The sequence below is a fragment of the Macrotis lagotis genome, chromosome 1 (genome assembly GCF_037893015.1).
Source record: "Macrotis lagotis isolate mMagLag1 chromosome 1, bilby.v1.9.chrom.fasta, whole genome shotgun sequence".
NCBI lineage: Eukaryota > Metazoa > Chordata > Mammalia > Peramelemorphia > Peramelidae > Macrotis > Macrotis lagotis.
The window spans coordinates 58,772,740-58,794,817 of NC_133658.1; the positions used below are offsets into that span (position 1 = coordinate 58,772,740).

Sequence of the window (22,078 nt, forward strand, 5' to 3'; positions counted from 1 at the left end):
TTCTGGCTCAGTGTGTCCTTAGCCTCTCTAGAATGTGCCGGGCTGACAGCTGCAGTGGGGCTTCAGAGAGTTGATGGTATCAGACCATTTAACCAGGCCCAGATGGGAGGGCCATCACCCCTGCTCTTCCAGAGCTCGGGTGTGATTTGCCAGGAGGCAGAGGCCCAGCGTGACGGTGGGATGAGATCAGTTCCCCCACGGTGCCAAGAGCCCTCGGCCTCGACAGAAGCTCGAACCCACAGATTGCTTATCATTCAACCTGCATCTCGCATCTCCAAAGTGCAGACACAAAAATGGAATGTCATAACATTCGCAGTTCAATAACGTTAGCTTCGTGACACAGCTCCAACTGTCAGAGGAGCCGGGAGGTAAATATTTCAGCAGGAGAAGGGCAGCTGAAGGGGCAATGGGGGAGAGAGGGCCAGGGCCTGGGGGGCTGGCAGGAGGGGTGGTGGGGGAAGCTGTGCATGGGGAGGCCCTTACAACCAAACCTCAGCACATTTAAAATATCCACACAATAAATCTAAGGCAAGTGACCAGGAGAGACTAAGGCCCGGAGAAAATATGAGCAGACATAAAGTCAGACACCTTTATTACTTTGGAATGTCTTCTAACAAGTTACGAGCCTACAGCTTGACCCTAACCTGTCATAGCATTATATGGCAGGAAACCAAGCTAGGCTTTAGAATTAAGACTGAGAAGGGAGTTGCCAGCTACCTCCGGGGGTCCTGGGCCCTACCTCAGAGGAAGGTTGTGCCACCCCCCTCCTGCTCAATGGCTATCAAAGTGACTCCCCTCCCCACAAAGCCCAAGAGACTAGGAGGGATATTTAAAGAGCTTGGTTGGTTCCTCCGCCAACAGACAGAGGTTTTCTCAACCTCACACCAAGGTGGGTGGTTTGCCTCCCAATTTCTCATTCCTGGGTCCTTACTTAGCATTATAGCTTGGAAAGAGCATTAGGACACAAAGCAGCAGGACTCCAAGGGATCTCAGAAGTGAGAAAGGGGCTTAGGACATAGTGTCAGGACTCCAAGGGACATTAAAAGAAGAAATATGAGAGACAGCTGGACTTGTTGCCAGACCCTAGCTGTATGACCATGGACAAGTCATTTAAACAAAGATCAAACACTACTACCTTCATTTTTTAAAAAAGTTGGCTTATGTACTACATAATTTTTCTATCTCTAATATTTTATTTTTTCATCAAGGATATGATTTTTTTTCTCATTACATTCAATTTTGATCAGTGTATAGCATGGAAACAACATAAAAATTATCAGACTGCCTTCTGTGGGGGAAGGAAGTGAGATTGGGAGAAAAATTGGGGGGAAGGGGGAGGGAAGGGAGGAAAATGTGTAAAATTCAAAACCTTACCAAAGAATGATCGGTAGAAACTACTATTGTATATAATTGGAAAACAAATAAAGTATTCATATAATAAAAGACAAATTTAAAAAGAGAAGCCCTGCTTTAAACCAGACTCTGAACCAAAAGAATGTTTTACAAATTAACAGCAACACTGTGAATTGATCAACTATGATGGATGCAGCTCCTCTAAGCAGTTCAGAGAGCTAGGACAACCCTGGGAGTTGTTATGAACAATGCCATCTACATCCAAACAAAATAAAAAAAAAAACAAAAAGCCCACAGAATCTGAATTGATACTATGTCCATTTTTTAAAATTTTCTCGTTTTTCCTTCATATTTTTTCCTTTTCACTTAGTCCAAATTCCTCATACACAAAATGAATACTATGTAAATATGTTAAACATAAATGTACATGTACAACATTCATTAGACTGTTCGCCTCTGAGGGAAAGGGTAGAAGAAAAATGTGTAACTTATATATGCAAGTGGATGAATGTTGAAAACCTTTCATATCATGTAACTGGAAAAACAAAATACCAAACAAAACAGTGCTTGGTCCGTATTAGGTGCTTAATAATTGCTTACTGATTGATTTATTGATTTAACATACAAATGATTTATTGACTGACTAATGAAAGTTGATTATTATTATTCTCACCCTTATTTTCAACTTGTCTCACTCTTACACAATTTGACCAAGCTCATGTGTCAGCTTAGTGGCTGAGCTAGGAAAAGCCTCAAGTCTCTCAGCTCCCAGTTTTGTGTTCCCGATGCTCCCTATTTCTGTCCCCCATGCTCTTCCACTTCTCAACCCCACCTTCTTCTCTAGTTTGTTTTATAGTTGAAGAAACTGAGGCAAACTGGGTTAGGTGACAAGCCAGTAAGTGTCTAAGACTGGTTTTGAACTCATAAAGATGAGTTCCACTGAAATATCACCCAGATGCCCCAATTTTCAACCTGCCTATGCTTAAAGACCTCAGATGAGGGGGAATCCAGCATGGCTAAAGGTATTTAGCCTAAAGGTACTGGATAGTTCCAATTATTTAGAAGGGATTTTTTTCTCTCTAAAAGAATTTAAATTGGTCTCTGTAGCTTCTGATCATTGCTTCTAATTCTGCCCTGAGTCCATCAGGATAAGGCTATTCCCTCCTCCATGTAGCCCCTCAAGTACATGAAGGCCATTCCCATGACTGCTTTGAGTCTTCTCCAGGCTAAATATCTCTATTTCCTCTTTTGAATCCTCATTCATCATGAATTTGAGCCTCCCCACTATTCTGGCTACTAGCACCCAGAGGAGAAACCTGACTAGCAGTTGGCACATCTCTGCTCCTCTGGGCAAAACTCTCATTCTCTGCAGTAAAACAAGTAGAGAAGATTCGAGATTTAGAGCCTGAAGGGACCAGAGAGGCTGCTGCTGGGTTAACTAGTTAACCCTTCATTTTCTGGATGAGGAAACTAAGGTGGAAAGAGATTAAATGCATTGCCCAAGTTCATGCAGCTAATTAGTTTTGGGGTAGGATTTGATCTCAGATCTTTCTGATGTTAAGCCAGAATTTTAGCTTACTGAGCCACCATTGTAACCCCATACTGATGTCCACCCAACTCTGAGCAGGAGGATATCAAAAGATCTGATTGACCATAATGGAACCAAGAAGCCATCACCAGTGTGTGTGTGTGTGTGTGTGTGTGTAAGGAAGAGAAAGGGAGGGAAAGACAGAGAAGGGAGAAAGAGAAGGGAGAGAAACAGAAGGGAAGAAAGAATGAACAGTGAAGGAATGGATGGGAGAGGAACTCTCGAGAGGATTCAGAGTAGTCATGGAAGGCTGGAACATCTCTAAGTAGGAAGCCTGTCAGTCCCAGGGGCTGAGGTAGAGAATAGACATAGTTCTATCACATTCCTTCTTACTCTCTAGGGTCAGGAGGATTCCCAGCAGTTTTGGCTGGGTCGGGATCACAACCAGGGGAGTCAGGGGAATTTTTCTAGTTTTCAGGTACCTCAACTTTTGGAAATCGAACCAAGCAGAGAATAGAGGGTGGAGTGAAACATCTAGGGAGCAGAAAGGAAAAGGAGACATGACTATTGTTTTCTGGGAAGAGGAGAATGGAGGGGAGGGGAAAGGAGGGCAGGAAAGGGGAGGAAAAAAGATCTGTGGATAGATTTCAGGGTATCTGTGAACTAGGTTGAGAAATTAAAATACCATCTTCATTTTCATCAGCTGTTCACTGAAATTTAGCATTTCCTATGGGCCACCCTGGCTTCACCAAAAGGATCCACAATACCCAGAAAGGCTGAGAACCCCTGATCTAGAGAGAGCGGGCTTGAAGATTACCTGGTTGAACCCATTCATTTGCAAGTGTGGAAACTGAGGCCCAGAATGTCTAAGGTCCTGGGCAGCTCTTTCCCCTGAACTACTCTGTCTCACACAAGCTAAGATTGTTGCCAGGGTTTCTGTACAGAGTCACATACCAACTGTTGATTGACCAGCTCTGAAGGCCAGGGCTACAAACCCAGGAGCCCAGGATGATGCCCCATGTGACTCAGGCTTTCTGCCCATCAGCAGTAGTGGGCACTCTTTGTGAGGCAACAGGAAGGGGGGCAAGGTGTTCCCTTGAGGTCCTTCTAAACTGGTGTTTCTATAGGGTGAGTGAAACCCATATGTTAGAGCTAAAAAGGGATAGTTGAGGCCATCCAGTCATTTTAGGAATGGAGAAACTGAGTTCTAGAGACAGGAAGTGATGTGGCCAGCTTATATAGCTCCAGAGGAAGGCTAGGGGCATCTCTCTTCACCCTTAGACCATGCATTTAGGCGGCCCCATTCATTCAGTCTTAGCAATTACACATGACTAGAGGAAAAGGAATCAGGACTAGGCAGGTTAGAGCCTTGGATAGAGACTCATTCACTACTGGAAGGAAAGGAAGAAAGATGCCTTCAGTATCAGAGGAGCTGTTTTATTACTTATGAACCAGTATGATCTTGAACGAGGCTTGTCTTTTTTCTCAGCCTCAGTTTCCCATCTATGAAACAAAGTTCATCCATGGCAGGGATGTGCAACCTTTATTTTAGTCACAGTCCAATTAGATATTTATAATATCATTTTCAGGTCACACAAAATAATCAACTTAAAAATTAATCTGCTATATATTTGGTCAAACAGCTCCTAGACTTACTGAATTTTGAGTCCCACCTGTGGTTGCCTTGGCAGTCCCAGAGCAAATGATTTTGATGGCCTTATATGGCAGGAAGGATGGTCCAGAGCATTGGCCTTGAGCACAGAAAGATGTGGGTTTGAGTCCTCCCAGACACTTACTAGTTGTATGACCCTGGGCAAGTCACTCAGCCCTAGTTCCCTCAATTTCCTCATCTATAAAATGGGGATAACAATCACTTATTATCTCCAGTTTATGCATCTGTAAAATGGTAATATTTATTTGTCATCTCTCAGACTCAGTTTCCTCACCTGTAAAATAAAGGGGCTGGACTTGATAATCTCTAAGTCCTGTCCAGTTATACCTCTATGGTTCTATAGCCCTGTTTCCTCCTTTGCCTTGTCATGTCTCAGGTGCTGGCTATACAGCAATTATTTGATACCGAAAGGGACAGCTGGGTAGCATAGTTCCATATATCACCAGCCTAGAGTCAAGAAGACCTCAGTTCAAATTTGGCCTCTTACTAGATGTATGACCTTGGACAAATGACTTATTTTTTGTCTCAGTTTCCTTGTCTGTTAAATGGGGGTAATCATAACACTTACCTCCCAGAGTTGGTTGTTCTGAGGATCAATTCAGGTAATATTTATAAAACACTTTAGTGGAGTTGTAGACACTAAAAAATGTAAGTTACTACTACTACTACTACTACTATTACTACTCCAATGATAACTCTGCAGTCTTATGATAAGCTGATTTCTAAGTTTTCTTCTGGCTCGAAAGCTTAACATTTATAAGATTCCTCACCTTATTGTAGGTGTCTTGGGTTTGAATGAAATAATATATAATGCATTTGACAAATCTCATCCATATATATATATATCCATATGTGTATTTAGTTACTAATTATGGTGATTATTAGAAAATGGAAGTGAGGTCTTCATATCCTTCTGTTATTCACCATTGTTTACCTCCTACAGGGCTCCCCAGTTGCTATGGCTTGGATCTCACTCACCCCCAAATCTATCTCCTTCTGCCCAAGGCCAGGCCTATGGCAAGCTACCTTCTCTGCCAGGCCTTTGTGTATGTCTGAAGAGGGAGTCTGGTAACACTAGGATGCTTAGACATCAATTATAATGGGCTTCCAATCCCAATCCTATTCTGCTTCCACTTGGGCCCATCAGAGCCTCTATCTCTGAGGGGCTTCAGGATAGATGGCCAACTGCTTCTGCAGGAGACAAGAGAGACAGGAAGGATCTCTCTCTCTCTCTCTCTCTCTCTCTCTCTCTCTCTCTCTCTCTCTCTCTCTCTCTCTCTCTCTCTCTCTCTCACACACACACACACACACACACATGCACAAAACACGAGTGAAGAATGAACTTGATCATTTCCCTGGATCTCATTACCATCTGTCAGCAGACAGTGCTGACCCTGGAGAAAAGGGGGGGGGTCCCACTTCTAGGATGTACTGGGGCTGCTGACCCTGCTCTCCCTCCTTCTCTAATCCCCATGCACCTCTCCAAGGAACTGCCTCCCATCCTCTCTTTCCATGGCCCCAGGAGGATCAATTTGATGGAGAGAGCAGCTGGTCGGGGGACCAGGAGGCAATGCTCTGCTGGCTGCTGGTACAGCAGTAGCAGCCATAGCAGCAGCCGCCCACAGAGCTGGTTCAAGCATCTCTCTTCTCCTTTCAGTCTGCCCGTTCCTCCTACCTGGGACAAGTAGCTACAGGCTGGCAGCACCCTCCCCGAAACACCTGCTAAGGTTGCCCTGAACCAGAGCAAGCCCTTCAGCTCCTCCCAGCTTGGGGAGGAGAGAGCAACAAAAGACTCCACTAGCAAGAAGAGACTTGTCTACCAACTGGCAGAACAACAGAAGGCCAGGGCAGGTGACAGGCAGTCAGGGTTTACTTTATTACAGGAAGTGGATAGAGAACCATTTGACTATATGGTAACCAGAGGGGAAGGGACCAGGGTGGAGGTGGGGGCCAGATGTGTGAGGTCTATTAACCCTTTAATGTTCCGGGCAGCTGGTCGAATGATGTCCCTCTCCGTCCGATGACAGCAGCCAGGCCAGTAGGGTCTCTGAAGATGTCAGTAGCCCTTTGAGCTGGCTAAGTTAAATCACTATGTGGCTGACTCCCCACTGTGCTGATCTGAAAGGGGAGTTCCTTCATTCTCCTTTTCTCTTTCCTTCTACATAAGGGCCCCTAGTTGATGGAAAAGAACAGAGAGACACAGGAACTCCTGTTTTCTCAGTAGTCCCCCCCCTTGCGAGGCCCTCCCCCCTTCTTTCCCCAGGGCCTCTTTCTTTGGGGATGGGTCTCAAGTCCCTTTTTTCCTCAGTCAGAACCACTTCTATGGGAGTTCTCACATCCCTCACAGAAAGACCCAGGCTTAATTAGCTAAAGCCCATCAAGGGCTTTGAAGATGAAGAATGTTCAGTATTAAAAACATTCCAGTCCTAAGTAGCACCCTTTCATCCGAAGAGCTCACGGCTCTTTGCCAACATTAACTCACTGTTGTTCTTGGGTTTTTTGGTAAGCTCTGTCCACAAAAAAGCCAAATGTAGTGAGTAGAATATTGGCCTAGGAGTCAGGAATACGTGAGGTCAAATTCTATCTGGGACTTCGATGGGTAAGTCATTCAATCTCTCTGAGCCTCAGTTTCTTCATCTGCAGAATGAAGGGTTTGAACTAAATGGTCTCTAAACTAAATAGTCCCTTTCTCCTCAAAATCTGTGATCTAGGAACTATTCCTCTGTTTATAGGGGCTAGTCCTCTGTTTATACAAGAAAAGAAGACAAGTTACAATGAAATGAATAATATACCAGATGGATACTCCATGGAAGATTTGTATAATTTTTTAAAATGCATGAGACTTTCAACAACAAAATAATAGACATTTATTAGAATAATTATAATATTAGAATGACATTTATCGAATGTGTTAGGGTTTATCTCATTTGATTCTCACAACAGCTCTATGTATAGGTGCCAAAAGCATTTTTCCACTTTACAGATAAGGAAACTGAGGTTCACAATGGTTAAGTGACTTTCTTATGACGAAGAGGTCACAGATGGGTTTTAGCTACATCAGAGAGACTTAGACCCTGGAGACCACAAATCCATTAAAATATGGAATTGGCTAAAAAAAACTAGAGACAGATTCGAGGTCTGTTGATTCCTAGCTCAGCAACAGTAACCGGGCCCACACTGTCCTCTAGCCTAGAGAATTAGTCAAGGAGAGACAATCCTCTCACCCTCGCCCCCTCCCATCCCCTCCTTGAAATAGTATGCAATGGTTTAAACCAAGGCTGAGTTGGCATCTGTACTGACCCCAAGGGAAGGGTCAGGGAAAGCAGACTCTTCAGTCCCACAGGACCAGGGCCAGGCTGGCTCAGTGAACTGGCAGTCTGAGCTGGTGAGAAATCCCACAGGCACCTCTCCCTGGGCTTTCTGCACCATCCTCTTTGGCTCAGCCTGGCTGACTGGCTGGCTGGCTCCACTTGGATGCCCCAGCCCATAGCATCCTTGACCCTCACTGCCTTTTCCCCTCTTCCAATTTCTCCCCTCTTTCCATTTGGGCTCCTTTCCCCTGATTGCACAGAAATCCACAGGGCAATTAGAAGGAGACATTAATATTTAAACAAGGTCAGCTTCAGAACAGGGAAATCAAATGGCTGAGGCAGGCAAGGTAGGAAAACCCAGGTGCAGGATGGGGATGGTGGGGGGAGCTTCCCTAAGGGCTACTAGAATGGCAAAGGAGAGAATGTGGAAATATAAGTGACACATTTCTAAACCACCTTGAGGCTTACAAAGGACTTTTTCTAAAACATTCTTAGGAGGCAGGTAATACAAGTATTAATCCCCCCCCCCCCATTATACAGATTAGAAGACAGGTTTTGAGAGAGGTGTGACAGTGATACACAGCTGGTAAGTACTGGAACTGGCATCTTTGTTTAAGGCAGTATCCCTTAGTGGATAGGATTCTGGACTAGGGCCACAAAGGCCTGGGTTTATATCCTTCTGCCTTAGGTCCATTCTAACTGTGTGTCCTGGGTAAGTTACTTAACCTACTTCCTTATTTCTCTAACGGGAATGATCGTAACATCTATTGCAAAGGGTTGTTGAAGAGGTCAAAAGAAATAATGTACATAAAATGTTATGTAGTAGAGTGGTGTCCCTGAAGTCAAAAAGACCTGAGTTCAAATCTGACTTCAGGTACTTACTAATTGTGTTGCCCTGGACAAGTCACTTAATCCTGTCTGTCTTTGTTTCCTCATCTGTAAAATGATATGGAGAAAGAAATGGCAAACATTCCAGTATCTTTGCTAAGAAAATTCCAAATGGGGTCACAAGGAGTCAGACACAGTTGAACAACCACAACCAAAAACTTCAAAGCCTTTTGTTAAATGTGAGTTACTGGTATTAGTGTTTCATTTTTATTATTATCTTTGGTTTTTACAGCACTTTAATCCCCAAATAAAGGCAGCTAAGTGATACAGTGGATAGAGCACCAGCCCTGAGTTCAAATCTGCCCTCAGACACTTGATACTGGTTATTTGACCTTGGACAAGTCATTTAACCCTGTCTGCCTCACATTCAGGGTCATCTCCAGTCATTCCGATTCATATCTGACCACTGGACCTAGATGGATTCAGAGGGAAAAGTGAGACTGGTGACTTAGCACAGCGCCCCTTCATTCGCGTCCAATGCATGTGCTTGTCATGGTATCACCTCCCTGATGTCATGCTCTTCTTTGAGAACAAGGAACAAGCATCAGAATCAACATCAATTCCACAATATATTTTTGCCCTCTCCTTGACCCTGAATCATCCTTGTTAAGAGTAAAAAAAAAGAGGAGGGGAAGATAAACAAAACTAACCCACACAAAGCCCAACAATATATGTAGTCTTCTTCACCCATAGCCCCTTATCCTCTGTGAGAAAGGAAGATGGTATGAATTACTGTAGCTACTGTTGCTATCACTCTTACCATTACTATACCCGTGATGGGGATGAAGACATCTTCCAACTCACCATGCAACACTATGTTGCCTTTAGTGGAAAGAGTGATGGTTTTGGAATAGACAGATTGGAATTCATTTTCATCATCTGAAAAATGGGTGTGGGAGCCAACTAGACAGTCTATGGACCCCTGGCTGACTCTGGAATTCTACAGTTCTATGGGACCCTGGGGACAGTGATCAGCCAGATATTTTCACCCTCCCCCCCTCCATAAGAGAAACCCAAATGCACACTCTTCCCACTCAATCTGACATGTCATTATTCTCCTTAAGTGACCCTGGAATGGCAGAGTTGGAAGGGATCTTTGGGGTCATTCAAACCAAGCTGTTCATATGATAAAAGGAGGAAACTGAGGCACAGAATATGGGAAGAGACTGGAAGAAAGGAGAAGAGGGAAGGGAAGAGGGAGGGAATGATGATTGGCAAAGTTTTTGTTGTTGTTGTTGGGTAAATAGCATTTTATTTTTTTCCAATTACATGTAAAGATAGTTTTCAGCATTCGTTTTTTATAAGATTGCAAAGATGTTTTAATATATTAAAGAGTTAACTATGGACACCCCTGCTGAGTACCCACTGAACCTAATTAAGTTAGGAAACACACCAAACTGAACCAATTAATTAATCTCTATTTCCGTCAAGATTTCAAATTGATATAGATTAATCAGAATACTAGTTTGTCAGTCCTAGGAAAACAAACCTCCTAACAATGATGGTTAGGCAGGATTTACAAGTACATTTGGAAGCCAAATGGGAAAAGAAATGATGAGAACTCCATATCCAATGCAGTATTGGCTGCTCCCTGATAGAGAAGGTGACAAGTCAGTCCCCAGAGCCCATAGAGAGCCTAGAGGGTCTGTATTAGACTTCTACTTCTGACACTTGCTCTTTTCATGATTTCAAACAATTCACTTAATCTGCATAGGCCTCAGTTTCCCAGTTTGTAAAATGAAGAGGTTAGTCCAGATATAAAAGCAGCTAGGTGATGAAGTGGATAGAGCTCTGGGCTTGGAATAGGGAAGACCTGCGTTCAAATCTGGCCTCTGGTGTTTACTTAGTTGTGGCACCCTGGGTTAAGTCACTTAACCTGTTTGTCTCAGTTTCCTCAAGGAGATGGAGAGGAAAAAGGCAAACCACTCCAATATCTTTGCCAAAAAACCCAACACTCTAAATGGGATTACAAGGAATCAGACTAAACAACAGGAGTTCAGAAAGTCTTTTTTTTTCCCAGCTCTAGCCAAACCTTCAATGATAGGAAATTTACCACCTTATATGGTAATCCATTCCATTTAGGGACAGTTCTGATTGTTAAAATGCTTTTCCCCTTCTGCTCCCACTTCTGTCCCTGGAATCAAGTAGAAAAAAGTCTAATTTCGTTTTCATAGGATAACCCTTCAAATATTTGAAGACAGCTAGGATGACTACCCCCCCAACCCCACAAACTTCCTCTTTTCCAGCCTAAACACCCCCAGTTCCACCAATTGTTACTCATGGCATAGTCTCAAGTGTCCTCCCATCCCTATCTGTTCTGCTCCTTTGAATGAACCGACAGATCCATGTACTGTCCAAACTGTAACTCCCCAAAACGAACACAATACTATTCCAGATATACCTATTGTCCAATAGTAAAACTATCACAATTCGCCTCCGGATCCCTCCCAGGCTTCATTCCCAGTCTTCTCCATCCTCCTCTTCTGAGAGATAATTACATACTGCCAAATGGGGCCCAGATGGTTGACACCAGTTAGCTTGATGCTCTCAGTCCAGAATTCAAAAGCGTAAGGGTGATCCCTGGTCTCTGGAGGGAATTTTTTCCCCTCAAATCTTACAACTCTGTAGTAGGAAAAAACCATCATTAAGTTGGCACATGAAGTTTCTAAAACAAGGTGGGACTCTTTCTGGAATCCCAGATTTAAACAGGAACTTGGAAGCAGCGAGGTGACCCAGTGACATAAGTGCTGGTCCTAGAGTAAGGAAGACCTGAGTTCAAATCTAGTCTCAGACAACTCACTAGCTGTGTGACCCTAGGTAAGTCATTTAACCTTTGCTTGCTTTAATTCCCTGGAGAAGGAAATGGCAATTCATTCCAGTTTCTTTGCCAAGAAAATGTCAAAGACAGTATAGTCTACAGGATCCCAAAGAGTTGGACGTGATTGAAAACAAAAAACCACTTTGACTTCAATTTGAAAATACTCTGGCTATACTTAAGTGTCTCCTCCTTGAGTGTAAGCTTCTTGAGGACAGGAACATTTTAATTTTTTGTCTTTGAATGCCCACAGTGGCTGACTCAGAGCTTGGTCCATAGTAGGAACTGAATAAATGATGTTTGGTTGATTATGTATATGACTTGTCTTCCCAACCCGACAGGGAGAATCTGAGTTGGGGAGAGAAGAATGGGGTAGAGATTGTGTTATATTCAGAGCATCTGATATAATACTAAGCAGGCTGGAGAAGGAATATAATGGAAAGAATCTAGAAAGAAGTCTGAAATCAGAAGCAGGAGAGAGCTGGGTAGACTGTCCTCCCAGCTGTGGGACCGTCACTTGATTTACCAAAAGGAGACTTTGTCTAAATGGGGATGATAACCATCGAAAAGGGGTCTGGGGAGGCTCAAACGAGATCATTTCTATGTAAAGTATTAGGTGAATGAAAGCTCTTTTTACTCAGCACATGGGTTTTTCATCCATCTAGAGAAGACAGCTCATCCACTTGCCCCTCTCATTTTGCAGTTGGGAAAACTGAGTTCCAGGGAGGTTAGGCCCAAGGCTATATGGGTATTATCAAATGAGATACTATTATCTGCCCACAGATCTTGAGTTCTTGCCCTAGACCTCAACCTGGGCCCTCAGGAAGAATCTGCTCCATATAAGCAGGGCAGGCAGTCTGATTGGGAAGGTGGGGCCTTGCTTTGGATCAGGAAGGAGGAGACAGAGTGAGTCTTCCCTCCTTCCTTCAAAGTTCCATTGCAGCTGTTCATTCCTTATGGATCCCAGGGCCCCAAGCAGTGAGGCAGAGGTCCTGACCTTCCCTGGGGAGTGAGTCTGCAAGACTTCTCCAGGACCATCTCTAGGGAGGTCATATGTCCCCAGGTCAAGGGCTCTCTCTGGACAGCTTGACAAAGACTTCTTCCATCAGAAGCCTTGGGATTTGGTGGAGGAGGGAGAGGAAGGAAGGAGGGGAAAGAGACGGAGGAAGAAGGAGATGGAAAAGAGGAAGGTGGTAGAGGTAGAGGAAGAGGAGGGAGAGGAGGAAGGGGAGGGAGAGGTAGAGAGAAAAGCAGGATGGGAGGGAAGAGGGGGAGGGCTGGAGGGAGGGAGAAGGATTCTAGCATTCAGCTTCCCTCAACTCCTAGGCTCAGCCCCAGGACCTTGGAAAGTAGCCCAGTGGGGTCAGACAGAAAAGGAAGCATGTACCAAAGTGCAGGGAACAGTCAGGGCCCAGCACAAGCTGAGAGGGCAGTTTCTGGTAGAGGAGAGAGAGAGCCCCTGTTGGGAATATAGCAACCAGAAGGAACAGGCCCTGTGGCCCAGAACCTTTTGGGAACATGGAGAGTGTCCACAAGCTAAGGAGCAAGGGCTAGGTCTTCCCAGGAGAACCTAGCAAAGCTCCAGTCTGGCCTTCTAAGACCTTCCAGTACTATGAGAGTCAGGAAGAGGAGAGAAACTCAGAGATCCTGTCATGACTTGATCCATCTTGCAGGCCAAATCATGGCAGCAGATACCTTTCCAGGACAGTACTACAGTACCATTTTTTAATATCAGGAAAAGTATAACCTACATCCCTCACTCCTTCCTTTTCTTCTCTCATCCTTCTTTCCTTCCTCCCTCCCTTCCTTCCTTTCTGTCCTCCTCCTCTTCCTCCTTCCTTCCTTCCTTTGTTCCTTCCTACTTTTCTGTCCTCCTCCTTCCTTCCTTCCTTCCTTCCTTCCTTCCTTCCTTCCTTCCTTCCTTCCTTCCTTCCTTCCTTCCTTCCTTCCTCCCTCCCTCCCTCCCTTCCTTCCTTCATCTCAAAAATTTAATTAATATCTTTTATCTCTATCCTTTTCATTTCCCAATACTGTCCTCTCTCATCCCACAGAATCCACTTGGTATAACCATAAGGTCGGAGGGTTACAGAAGATGTGTCAGGCCTATTAGGCAAGGTACCAGAATCATATAAAAAGCTTAAGGAGAAATGAAAGGTGATTCATGGAACCAGATGATGATAAATGTTTAATTTGAACTTTGTGTGAAACTATAACATATGTTTACTACTTGTGGCAAATAACATGTATTTGATATGTATTGATGTATCAAGTATCACTGCTTTATATGCTTTTAAGCCATAATATGGTATATGACATATGTTTCTATAGGGGATCTGTATACATGATCACTGAAAAATCTCATACTGTGAAAAACTTCAGTCTCTCTACAAAGAAAAAAAGTCAAGAAAAATTGACCAACAAAATGACTACATTCAGCAGTGTATATGCCATTTCACTCCCATAGTCCTCCACCTCTCTATTGAAAGGAAAGAAATGTGTTTTACCTTCTTTCAAGTCTTATTGTATTTCTAGAAATTCCCCAATTTTGCCATTTCTTATAATACAGGAATATTCTGGTACCTTGGTTTAAGCTATACCCCAAGCTTGGGCACTTCTTTGACTGCCAATCTCTTTCCCAAGTGTTAGTCTAACTGATAGCTTGTACATGGTAAGGAGGATTTGGGAGGGAGGCCATACTAATTTAGGTTAGTGTCTTTTTTCCTAGGGGGCAACACAAGACAGAAGCATTAACGTACCTTCTAGATGAGCCAAGAATGTATTTTTTCAGTGGCCAAGAGTTGGGGAGAAGAAGAGGAGTAGGAGGAGGAGGAGGAGGAGATGGAGATGGAAACCAAGATGAAGGAAGAGATCAGACACCTCCTGGTCTGTGTTCTCTCTGCCCATAAACATACCACAACACACACTGGCATGGATGCCCACTCACACTGGCATGGTGAACACACAGATGTCATTATGTACAATACAAATGACACTCCTTCCAGGGGGACAGATGCACCAACTGAGGCAACTTGCTTAAATGTGGAGAGAAGGATCCTTCATGTGCTGGTAGTGGAGAACAAAACTACAAATCTTCTGTACCTCTGTGTATCTGCACACAGAATTCTGCTACCAGTGGTAGAGTGAAAAGACCCTCTCTCATGCTTTCTCCCTTCCCACCTTGGTCAACGCCCCCCTTCATTTCTCTCTCTGGACTTGTAGTTTCATCTCCAAAAGATGGGGGGCTAATGGCATTGTGGATAAAATACTAGGTCTGAAAGGAGGAAGACTCCTCTTCCTAAATTCAATTCCAACTTCAGACACATGCTAGTTATGTGACCCTGGGCAAGTCATTTAACCCTGTTTGCCTCAGTTTCCTCATCTGTCAAAAGAACTAGAGGAGGAAATGACAAACTACTCCAGTATCTTTGCCAAGAAAACTTCAAATGGGATCACAAAGGGTTGGAAATGACTGAGTAAGAGCAACTGGACAGATAAACTTTAAGGTCCCTTCCAGTTAGAAATCTAATGATTTCTTTGTCTCTTTCTAAACAGATATGAGAAAATCCACACACATTTACACGAAAATTTTCATGTAATTCATATTCATAGGCTCCAGAAAGAATGTAACTGCTCTTTTGACTTGTTATATAATGCACATAGACCTAGAGGGCAGAAACAACACATTTCCTCCGTTCCATTGGAAATAAGCCAAGCAATGAAGGACATATAATTGACAGAAAAAAAAAAAGAGAATTGGCTTTAGAGTCAGAAGCCCTGAATTCAAATTCTTTCTCTGTGGGACATTGGGCAAATCATCCCTACTCAGTTTCCTCATCTCTAAAATAGGTCTTTAGAGTCACTTCCTAAGAAGAATCACAGCCTAGACTAGAGAGCAAATCATCCCTACTCAGTTTCCTCATTTATAAAATCAGCCATAACAAATGATTTCAAGGTTTCTTTGAGGTCTAAGATTCCTGGGGACTCATTTTGTTTATGGAATGGAGAGGCAGACCCTACATCCCTCAGTTTCATGTATTTTCTCTGCTGTTTTATCCCTCATTTCACTCTCCTCCCTCCTGCCCACCACACACCCCAGAGCCTAACCCTAATCACAACCTTCAGCCTCCCCTCCCCTTCCCTTGCCCTCCCTAATACTGCCTAGTGGCATCTCCCATTCCCATCTTCTTGAAAGGGAGGGGTACCCCACCTGTGGCTCAGAAACAACTTTTGTCCCCACTGAGTGATTAGAACCACAGACAGCAGGCAGCCTCCTGCCCCTCCTCAGCTTCTGGGCTGGCATCCAGCCTCCTAGCCAGAAACAGAAAGGAGGGGCAACCACCAATCACCCGCCTCCCACAGATCAGAGAACAGATCTGGGGCTGTGTTCACGTGGCCCACTAGCACTCACTGCGTGGCCTGACCAGGACCAGAGCAGCCACACGGTCTCATGCCGCAGGCTTTCTGTCTGCACTGAAACCTCCTATTAGGGAGGAAGGCTGCCCAGGCACCAGCCCAGGCCAGCAGAGATCCCCATGGAAGAGCCTGTGAGGGTAAAGGAAGCCCTGGCAGGGCCAAATACCACAGGCCTGCAGCTTGAAAGGGCCCCCACCCAAAGAGACAGCAAGACAATTATCAACAGAAAAGCATATCAACTATATAGATTTATAGAGGGAGGAGAAATAGGAGGAGGCTAGGAAATAATCCAAGGGGAAAAAAAGGACATTGTTATTGGTTGTGGCTGGAAGAAAGGTAGAAAGTACAGGAGATCTGGAACCAAAATTATCTGGATTCGAATCCTGGATCTGCATCTCTGTCATGTTGGGAATCTTTCCCTCTTCTAGTCTCGGCTTCCTCTGTTGTATAAATGAAAGGTTGGGCTGAGGTGTTCTCTCTAAGGTCTTTTGGAGGCCCAAAAGCCCTTGCATGGAATATTTTCTTTCTCCATCCAAGAAAGTCTACCCAGTTTTGAAAGCATAGCCCAGTACCACCTATTCCAGGAAGCCTTCCCTGATTCCGCCCCCCCCCCCCCCAAGGGCTACTTCCTTTCCCCTATCTTTGCACATCACTTATCACCTCATACTTTTTTTTTAAATCCTTGCCTTGTATTATCTTGTGTGATAATTACCCAAGTATGAGTCCTGTCTCTCCGTAAAAGAGATTATAAATCGCCCTCAGGCGAGGACTAGGTCAACTTGGCTCCCTTCCTGTTACCAAGCACAGTGAGTGCTTTTTTCCCACAGTGGGTGCTTAGTCTGTATCTTTGGAATTAAACTAGAAACCCTCAGTCCTTGGGGATGTGGGGAGCCAGAAGTAGCTAGGGAGGACTCCCTTGTGACTTCTCTAGTTTGTACATATTACCCTAAGGCATCATGACCTGGCTGGATGTCAGCAAAAACTTGAGGGGTTCTTCCAGACAGAATGCTTTTAGCCTCTGGCAGTGTCTGCATTGAGCTTCCCTTGGGAGTGACTGAGGCAGGGAGGGGAGGGAGCAAGGAGGAAGGTACCCTAAAGAACAAGACCAGTGAGAAGAGAGGGAAGTGAGCAACAAAGTTGAGGGTGGAGCTGATGCTTGAGTCTTGCCCTCCCATTGACTGGTCTTCCTTTTCCCATTGGAAGAAATCAGATTTTTAGAGTGAGAAGGGACCCCAAGAAACCAACCATTTCAGAAGTCCTTGTCCATTTGGGGTTCATGGAACCCTCTGGCACTCTGGTGACACATATGGTCCCCTTGTCAAAATTTTGCTTGTTGCTTAAATTCCTGAGGGAAATGCTAATTTTCAACTGATGATGATGATGATGATGATGATGATGTTTGTCCTTCATTCTCAAAGAAGCCCATAACATCAGGAAGGTGACAAGTGGATGAACTGGATTGGGGGGGGGGGGGTTGTGCTAAGTCATCAGTCTTACTTTCTATTCTGGTACAAAATGGGTCTGTATGAATTGGAAGGGAGATGGCCTTGGATGAGAGGTGATTAGACAATTCTCAGCTACAGGTTAGTGAAAGAAAGATGTAATTATTTCCCTATTCAAATTCAGGAACCCTGTGAAATCTGGATTCAGGATCTAATCCAACACCCTCATTTTATAGATAAGGGAAACTGAGGTCTAGAAAGTTAAAGGACCTTTCCAAAATCATGCTGCCAGTGAGTGATCAAACCAGGATTTCAACCCAGATTCTAGATCTAATGTTCTTTTCCACTATTGGAGAGAGGGTTTTTGTTGTCAGAAGAGGGAGACTGGTGAGGTGGGGAAGGGGAGGCCTAGGGGCTGTTCACTCAAGGTCTCCCCAAAAGAGAGTCCCAGACTCTTGGCAGATCCCAGAGAGTTTGAGGATGGAGGTGATCCTCTTCCTCCTCTCTCTGGCTCTCCCTCCTCTTCCACACACCCCCAACTTAGTTCTGAAGAGCCCAGGAGACCGAAGCCTCAGGCTCAGAGGGAGGGCTTGTTCACCATCTGTCCATCCACTCCCCCTCCCATACCAAACTGCATTGGTTTCTCTTCTCTGCTCCTTTTCCTCCCTTCATTGGCTTGGGCAGAGCTCATCTCACCATAGTACACGTGACCAGGGCCTCCCAAGAAGAGAGGTGACTCTGGGGTTCTCCAAAGGAGGTTCGGGGGACCCCTCATGCCCTCTTGCTACTCATTCACCCACCCACCCTTCACACTGGCAAGTGATAAAAACAGCCTCAACAGCTCCTGTGATGTATGTGACATTCTCTTTTCCCTCCCATGCCCCCCACTAGAGAATCCTGGATTCCAGCCAAAGCCACCGTCTCCAGTCTAATTCTCTGCCCTGGAGCCAACAGTATCAATCTGGGGCCTGAACACACACATACACACATACATACACACAAAATATTCATACACACTCATACAAACACACACACACACACACACTCACACTCACACTCACTCATGTAGTGACATAGAGACAGACAAGCATTCTGGCCCCCACCAGTATACACAAACACACAGCCAGACCCTATGCCCCCAGAGGATGAAGGGGGAAGGGGAAGCCAATCAGGAAACCCACTTGACTTGTCTGAAATGGCAACAGTTTGTGAACTCCTGCCAAGAAAAGCTCTGAGAAGGGAGGGGAGGGGAGTCTCAACAGGACCGGCGTGTCTTCTTAAAGAGAGCGGCTGATAACGGCCTTGTGGGAGACTCACTGGGCAGGTTTCTCCCCCATCCGGTGTGGGGGGACATGTTGGGCTCCTGCTGATTAGTCACCCAGAGCCTGGCTTCCCTTGAACGCACCCCACCCTTGCCATTCACAACTTGGCAAGGGGAGGCAGGGCATCCACCCCAACTGGTCCAGGATCCAGTTATTCCCAGGAGGGTGAGGGGGGCTTGGCTTCCCTGGGCTGGGACTTGCTGGAAAGTCATCTCCAAGGAAACCCTACACCCAATTTTAGCTCTCTCCTACACTCCTAGGGGACACACTGCTGAGTTCTTCCTTCCCTGAGACCACTGATAACCAAGAAGAAGAGAGAGAGATCAGTCAGTCAATAAATACTTTTAAAGCATCTTCTCTGTACTAGACACAGTGACACAGTGCTATGGGTTAGAGATACAAAGAAAAGGAAACCTGAGACCCTCAAGGGGTTCCCAGGTGAACATGGGAGGCAGATGACCTGAAAACAGCCACATACAAACAAATTATGGTCATGGGAAGTAGGGGCAGGGGATCTTAGTCCCTGGAGTGGGGGAATGAGCCAATGCAAATCTCTGTGCCTCAGTTTCCTTATCTGTAAAACAATGACATTGAACTAAATGATGAATAAACTGTCTTCCATCTATGATCCAACCTCTTTAGTATGCCATCACCTGGTCCAATAAAAGAATATCCCCCAGTTTAAATCCTGAATTTTGCACTGACTAGAAGTGTTTCCTTGAATAAATCACTTCATTTCTCCATTTCTTCATCTGTAGTATGAATGATCACTGTCCATCCCTCTCACCCAAGATCCTAAGTCCAAAGCTACCATCACATGGGTTTCTATTGAAGGATATGACCTGCCAAGTGTCTATTGAGTATTTTAGGCAGTAAATACCTTAGGGATTGTTTCAAATCTAAAAATGACTAGTGAGATGCTGCGTGAAGTAAGCAGAAGCAAGAGAACATTGTACATATTAACAGCAACATTGTGAGATGACCAAGTATGATGGACGCAGCTCCTCTCAGCAGTTCAGAGATCAAGGACAATCCTGAAAGCCCTGCTAGGGACATTGCCATCCACATCCAGAGAAAAAACTATAAAGTCTGAATGCAGGGCGTTGCAGACCATGTTCACTTTTAAAAAATCTCTTTTATGTTTTTCCTTTCTTTCTCATGGATTTTTCTCCCTTAGTTCTAATTCCTCTTTCACATGACTAATATGGAAACATGTTAGACATAATTGTAGATGTACAACTTTTACCAGACTGTTCACCACCATGGGGAAGGGGAAAGGAATGGAGGGAGGTAGAAAAATGTAGAACTCATAGATTTGCAAATAGATGAATTTTGTAAACTACCTTTGCATATGGTTGGAAAAATAAAATATTTTTAAACGTGTCTCATAAGGAGGAAAAGACATATTAAACAATGGAATTGAAAAATAAAAATAAAACCAGTAAATAAATCAAAGTGATCAGTGAGAGCTTGGCCATTTCAGGAAGGTTTCATAGAATGATTGGGGCTCGAAGGAAGTATATGATGATTTTGACTCTTAAATTCTTCAGAGATGATCCACCTTGAGACACATCCTCCAGCACTAAGCATAATACCTGACAAATGTTCAACAAATGAATGCCTGAGACCTAGGCCAAAGGATCCCGTTTGCCCTTTCTAAAGAAGATCCAAGCAAATCTCCGAAATATTAGAGGCTTATTGGCAGATCTGAATCATCATTTTTATTTTATAAAATAAATCATCAAACACTTAATATCAAACAACAAAACAACCAACTAAACTTACTTAGTAACTACATGTAACTTTGTTTCAACAAGTGCACTATCTTAACTCTCTTACCCGACTCCTCTCTCAAAATTCTTATCAGAATGCTGAGCTTGCCCATTCATTCCCTTTAACTTTCCTCTGACACAATGATAGTAAATGTTCTGTCTTTCTGTTTTTGCTTTTATCACCTTGCATTGTTTCTGAAAAGGAAGCTCAAAATCTACTCCATGCACAATGTAGAAAAGGTTGCTTCAGGGCAGACCAGGGAGGGGAAGGAACTTCACCAATTGGGCAAACAGGTGGTGCCAGGCTGTCGTGGGTGAAGGGAAGGAACAAAGGACCCACAAGGAGAGCAAACTTAGAGAGGTCCCTCCCAGAGTCTGGAACTTCCAAGAACAGCTCAGATGATAGAGAAGCATCGGGAAAGGAAAGCTAAAAACCTGGTATACCTCACCATTCTTTGGGAGGCTAATGGACCGGGAAGAGAGGAACATAGGAAAACAGATGTACACAACTCCAAATAGACTGTAGCGTTGGGGAAGGGAAGAAGGGTTTGGCCAAGGCAGGTTGTACACAGGACTAGGTAGGTGAACGAAGGGCATGGGCTACCTCTGGGCTGCCCCCTTGTCTCTGCTTCTTGCCCTCTTACCTGGATGAAACCCTGTAGGAATGAGTGTCACTGTATAAGTGGCACCCACAGAGAGGTCTTTGAAGATAGAAAATAGGCCACATCTGCCTGCTGCTATCACTTGCTATCACTGAGTCATTGTTGCTTCTGTCTTCAGGGTTGTGTTGGGGAATAGCTGGCCTGGGTACGGGAAACCCTAACCTAGTGCCAATGGCTTGAGTAGCATGGAGAATGGGACCTCTGACCCGCATTCCTGTACAACTGTGGGTATGGAGACTCCAGTTTCTCTAGAGGGCATTCTGTGGATGACCTAACATTCCTTTGAAGAATGGTATAACTGAATGACAGAAATATGCTGTATAACTTCCTAAAAAGGGAAACTGAGGGAAAATGGAAACCCAGTATCTTTGAATTGGACAGGGATATTGCTGTTTGCCCATCCAACCTGCACCCTTATGCAGGCATCCCTGCTAGAGTATTCCCAACCGGAAGATTCTGCTTGTTTATCTCCAGTAATAATGAGGCTCACTACTTTATAATGAAGTCTATTTCATTGTTAGAAAGCTCTGTTACCCGAGTTATTGTTAATAAGCCAAAATTTGCACCCTTTAACACTAAAGGAATGAAAACAGTTTGTGGTAGAGTCAGAATTAGCCCTCAGGTCTTCTAACTCCCAACATAGGATGGCACACTGAAAGGAGTTTGTGACAGACCCAGGATGAACCCTCAGGTTTTCTAACTCCCAACATTGGGTGACCCATTGCCTCCAGACTTGCTAGAAATAAAGGAAGGAAGTGAGAGGGGGCAAGAGTCGACCTGTCTGCCCTCCTCTCCCCTCCCTTTGCTGGTATAAAGCCAGGATCACAGAGAGTTAGGCGTTACACCTAGCTGCCTTAGACCTTGCTTCAGATTCTCCCAGGGCTTGCCACAGTTCAGCCC

At 44.4% G+C, this 22,078-nt stretch overlaps 1 protein-coding gene across 7 annotated transcripts in view; it reads right to left on the bottom strand.

The window, feature by feature from the left end:
- The window catches only part of GSE1 (Gse1 coiled-coil protein), a 613,039-nt gene that overhangs the window by 421,149 nt on the left and 169,812 nt on the right, over positions 1 to 22,078 (bottom strand). The gene's annotated exons all lie outside the window — the stretch shown is intronic.